The following is a 6,000-nucleotide window of genomic DNA, read 5'->3' as shown; positions in this document are numbered from 1 at the left end:
GGTAGAGTAAGGCAGACAGAAGCAGTTTGTTCCATGTTGTCAGGTCTTTTGTGCAGAAAGAGAGAGAGACAGCCATGTCCACAGAGCACTTGCACTGTACTTTTCCCCATTGCTCTTTGCCAGGGGTCATTTCGTAGAAAAAGAGCTGGAGGAACTCATTAGCATAACTCATTAGCATATGCCACGGCTCATGACATCACCAGAAGTGTGTCATTAGCATAACTGATTTGCATATGCCACACCCCTGACATCACCTATTCTGGCTGTTTTGTACCCAATCCTGGCCATTCAGGGCCGAAGTTGGGCCCAAAATGGCAAAAAAGGGCTGAAAATGGCCAAATGGTCCGGATCGGGCCGCTGCTGAGTAAGAGAGTGATCTACCACCCATCAGAGGCCCGATCCGAGCCGTTTTGGCCCCAATCCAGGCGGAAACAAGCCCAAAATGGCTGAGAGTCAGGTGGGCAGGACCATTTGACATGTGACCTCTTTGGGGAACTGCCAGAACTGTATTCCTGCGTGTTCCCCCTCAAAATGAGCCGTGCTCTTTGCAGCTATAATATCTGTTCAGGAGATAAGGCCAAGTACAGTGATCAAAACACATTTTCTACTGCCTCATTTAACTTACAGGAAGAAGTTAAATTTCTTTCCTTGCTTTGGGTGTAGCGTTTGTTCAAGGGAAAAGATCAGGAAACATGCAAGGCAGAAAGAAATCACTGTCTCTTCCCTTTAGCTCTTTATGAGGATTGAAATTGTGGTAATCACAGACCTGCCTGTTTGATAAAAGGGTCTACCGAATACCAATCCTCAAAAGAACTAAAAGGTAGACATTTGCAAGTCTTTAATTACAATTAGAAACCATATCTATCTTTAAGCATTGGGCTGGAAATGAAAATTTCCATTCATTATCTAAGTGGCTGCTTACTTACTTAAGTCTTTTCCTTATCTCCACAATATATGCCTATAATTTCTGCTCTAATTTTAAGTGGACTTTATGCAAGGCAGACCAAAACCTATAGTGCAAGATGGGATGATCGTTTTGTAAGCTTTTTGCCCTGGCAGTATCAAGCAAAGACAGCTGATTGAGTTGAACTAGTTTTATTTATTTAAATGGCTGATCAACATCACTGCTTATTACTATAAGCTAACTACCCCAAGCATGGGCTGAGCTAGGCAGCCTATCACAGCTGCCTTTTATGATCCGGTCCACCTCGGCCAGTGCTCCTGCTGGCCTCATTTATCCTTGCTTGCACATGTACTATGTGTTGAGAGGTGCCCAGCTTCATCCCTTTCCCCCAAAGTGTCATAAGGTTATTTGTATTTCTTTGGTAGCAGATTTATCCAGTCAGAAGCATTTTCCCCAACATGCAGCAATTAATACTTCAGGCAATCAAATTGTAGAAAAGATACAACTTACAGTTTATTTAGGTAGATTCCATTTACTGCAATATCTTGGAATATAAAGAGTTCTAGTCTAAAGCATTACTAGCACTAAACCACGGCCAGCTAATTCAGCATCAAGGCTGCAAGCAAGTGGGCAGATGAGGCCATTGGTAGAAGCTCTGAAAAATACACCCTTCCCTTCGGAAGGCCATGAACAAGAAACAAAATCTCTCAAAAGAAACAGAGGAAGGAGAACTCAGGAAGCATACCTACCACAGAGAAACACACACACACAAAGAGACATGCAGTGCCCCCCCCTCCCATCTTCAAGGCTGCTGAAGTGTCTATCACAACACCTACCAGGTTTGGAAAGTTGCTGCTCAGCACTGAAGGTGCTCCTTCCCAGTGCACCAGCCATAACACCTGCGGTGGCCTATTCCGGGCACACTGTCCGCCAATGCCAGGTGCCTCTGGGTGTTTGTCAATTAACCTTATCTAACTTGAGCAACGCATCCTATTTCTGCCAACCAAGTAGGCTTGGAGTTCTCCCAGTGTTATAACTGATCTCCAAGAGAACAATTACCCCAAAGAGAATGGCTGCTTTGGAGAACAGACTGTATGGCATTATACCTCACTGAAGGCATAATGCTTCCCCTTCCCCCTTTTTTTGTAGTGTAACAATGTCTATTTGACCAAGTACATAAAAGAAAATTCAAGAAAGAAGGAAACAGGGTAGGGAAATACAGGAACATAACCAAACATGGATGTAATTTTGAAATAAAGATCTCTGTGCATGAGAAGAGTGGGGGCAGGGGGCAGAGAAGGACCAATAATGGTACCTTGCCCCGGATCCTTATACAGAGTGATAGGTAAATATTTGTAAATCAGTATTTCTACATTTGTAAGGAGATTGTCTGCATGTTTTAAAAATGTTTTGTCAGGCAATAGCTTGAATCTTAATATCTTGAATTTCTTTGTTGTTCTGAATATTGTAGTTTCAACAACTACAAATTCTTCAGTGACTGTTTCATGGATCTATAAATATTTAAAACCCAAAAGAAGATGAACAGGGTAACTGCTTGTTTGTTCCATGGTAAACTGTATTAATATAGTAAGTGTGATGAGGTTTGTGCTGCAGACCCTCATGTTTGGTTTCATCTTTCTTTCTTTCTTTCTTTCTTTCTTTCTTTCTTTCTTTCTTTCTTTCTTTCTTTCTTTCTTTCTTTCTTTCTTTCTTTCTTTCTTGCTACTTTTTCCATACAATGTTTTATTCTGGTGGATATTTAAAAATATTTAAAAGAAGCATGTTCACCCTTAGAAAGGGTTTATATTTTGTTTTTAACTGAATGCTATTCTGCATCACATTTCAATTATACTGACGCATGGCTTTCAATTAGAAATCTAAATGTGAACTGCAGTTTATTTTAGTGGGTTAGCTTCTAGCACCGTACTGGAATTTTATTGTGGGGGGAGTGTTTGTTTTGCCTTAGCTCACAGCTTCCCTTGATTCCCCACAGTTTGTTCAGTGAAAAAGTCATACAGACCACAGTAAGCTCTTATGTGCATTCATTCAATAGCCTGTATAGTATTTCTTTTTTTTCTCCCAAGTTGGCAACTAGCAGAATAGGAATATTAATGCAGTGCTGGAATATGTTGCACAAGTGTACAGGATGGCAGTATTTCCGAGTCTTGGCATTTTGTTTGCTCTGGGCTTGAAGACTGAGTTCTTCAAGCAGTTGCCAAATGTTATATCCAGTAGATATTGTAAATATGGTGCTGTGAAATTGCTTTTTGATTAGGGTTGCCATACAACCAGTGGAGGGAGGGCTGAGAGAGGAGACAAGGGGGCTTGTGTGTGGTGTCGGTGATGTTGCCAACATACCTATGTCACTTCCAGATAAAACCTGGAAGTGACAAAGGGTAGCTGAGGAATTGCTGGAAACTCTTATCTACCCATATCAATTCAGGTTGTACCCAGAAGTGACATAATGATGTCAGCAATGCCGCTTTTTTAGCTTTTATTTTTCTCCTACCTCTGCTCAGGGCAGCAGTGGCAATGGATAAGCCTATTTCTGATCAGTGTGAGTGGTTTGTCCTCAAGAGACTGGGCCTGTAACAGAAGAATGTTAACTTTCCTGAATGATTATTGTTTCCTTGGGGAGGACGTCTTTGCCTGTCACTGTGCTACTTGCATATTTGTAAATAAAATAAATATTAGGGACTGACACATGCTTCAAAACTCCTTCCTTTATGGGATCTAGCCCAGGTAGTGCTGCCCTGGAAAGCTCCTTGGGAAAGTGGGCAGCCAAGAGGAGATGAGAGGGAATAAGTGATGTAGAGGATTAACTGATTCCGTTTAACCAATATGTAGTATTAAAGTTAATGAAGTATAAATGAGATTTCTGCATATTTTGAAGTCCCCTTACATCTCCAACTTTTTGCTGTAAAAGCTCTTGTGCTTTTCTGCTTCGTGTCTCCTTCAGATCATAATATATACACAATCCCTTTTTTTCATCCTTACAACTCAAAATGTTCTAGATTCTTTTTTTACCAAAGCAGCAGAATATTGAGGAGTGACATATACTACAGTTGATTGTCACTTCCGGTTCCTCTTGAGTCCTGGTTCACACACAAGGCTAAAGCCATTTGTTTGAATTAATTCTATATGTGCCTTTTGCTCTTCTGACCTTGACCCTCTCAAAACAGCAAATTGCTCAAGCAGGCAACAGTTGGTATCAGTCAAATTCACACAAACTGTTTGCAAGCCATCTAAAGGGGCCAGACACACAAGATACAGATGTTGCATGCATGGACTGGGCATTGGCACAACATCCATGGCAAAGTGGTAAAACATGTGGGCCACTAACACAAAGCATCACTCCAGCATAAAATCATAGAATCTTAGAGCTGGAAGAGACCCAGAGGGTCTCCCCTGCATAATGCACTAAATTCACAGCTCTTTTCACAGTCCCCCAGTGACTCCTGTTCTATGTCCAGAGGAAGGCAAAAAAGCTCTGGAATCCCTGGCCAGTCTGGAGCCTGACCCAAAAGTGGCAATTGGCATTAGCCTGGGAACACAAGAAACAGCCACAACAGCCTAGCATTAACTCATTCCTTCCTGTACTCCTTTTCATGATCTGCTTAAGTTCTTACTGAATCATGGAATCAGCATTGCTGACAGATGGCCATCTAGCCTCTGCTTAGAAGCCTTCAAAGAAGGAGACCCTACCACCTCCCAAGGAAACCTGTTCCACTGAGGAACCCCTTTAACCCTCGAGATGTTCTTCTTAATGCTTAGCCTTATGTTTAATTTTAACCCACTGGTTTTGGCCTGATCCTCTGGAGCAACAGAAAATGACTCCTCTTCATCACTGATGTGACATCCCTTCACATATTTTATGGCTATCATATCAGCTCTCAGTTGTCTACTCTCCTAGCTAAATATATCAATTTCTTCAACATTTCCTCATAGTATTTGGTCTACAAACCCCTTTATAGCCCTCCTTTGGAGAAATTCTAGCTTGTCAACATCCTTCTTAAACTGCAGTGCCCAAATTTGAATACAGTATTCCAAATGATGTCTGAACAGAGCAGAGCAAAGTGATACCATTACTTCATGTAATCTGGACACTATACTTCTGTGTTTCAGTATAAACCAATATAGCAATATTCCAGAAGTTGAAAAAATCTCCACCGTTTGCTGCAAGATGCCAGTTGTGAAACTCCTTGCAAGAAACAAAGTGTGCTGATGGACCATAAATTCTGCAGGGCCACTGTAGCAGTATCTTGAATAACTGTGATCCCCTCTTTACTAACACTCTTATTCAAATTTAAACTGCACAAAAGGCTGTGTCCCTTATGTTTTATGCTTGGTTGGTTTATTGATTTCTTTTCTAAATGAAAGGTCAGGCTTTAGAGCACACATTGGTGAGCATTACAGGAAGAATTGTAGCTCTGATTTGCCACAAACTGGATCAATTAATCTGTAGAGTAGCAAATGTGAGGGGAAAGTATTGTACCTAATGATTAAAGCAGCTGGGACATCAGCTAATGAGCAAATAGACCAGAGCTTTCACGAAAACCCTTTGACTCTTGGGATGTTTTCTTTCCTCCTATGGCTTGACAATACTCCTTTGCCCTTATTCATGCTTTGCCAGTTTAGAACATCAGACTCACATCTGACAGTCTGATCATCATCATGGTTTTTTTTTCTGTGCTAGATTGATCAAGATACTATAAAATGAGGACATTCCTGAGAAATAAGCAATGTCTGAAGTTGGAAACGGCAGACTGGGCTTGGTGCACTGTATTAGGCTTTTCCTTTCAGACCCAGGATAGGCTGGATCCTACAGAGGATTTCCAGATGGAAGGGGGACAATCTTTGCCAATTCCCCTTCCATAGCAAATCTCAACACCCCCTCAAGCTGTTCCTGGAGGTCTCCTCACCTGTCCCCCCAACTCATCTCCCACTTTCTACTAGGACCAATTTGGTGTAGTGGTTAAGAGCGGCATGACTCTAATCTGGAGAGCTGAGTTTGATCCCCCCATCCTCTGCATGAAACCATCGAGTGACCTTGGGTCAGTCGCAGCTTCTTGGAGCTCTCTCAGCTCCATCCACCT

The sequence above is a fragment of the Eublepharis macularius genome, chromosome 6 (genome assembly GCF_028583425.1).
Source record: "Eublepharis macularius isolate TG4126 chromosome 6, MPM_Emac_v1.0, whole genome shotgun sequence".
Classification (NCBI taxonomy): domain Eukaryota; kingdom Metazoa; phylum Chordata; class Lepidosauria; order Squamata; family Eublepharidae; genus Eublepharis; species Eublepharis macularius.
This window is presented reverse-complemented; position numbering follows the sequence as displayed.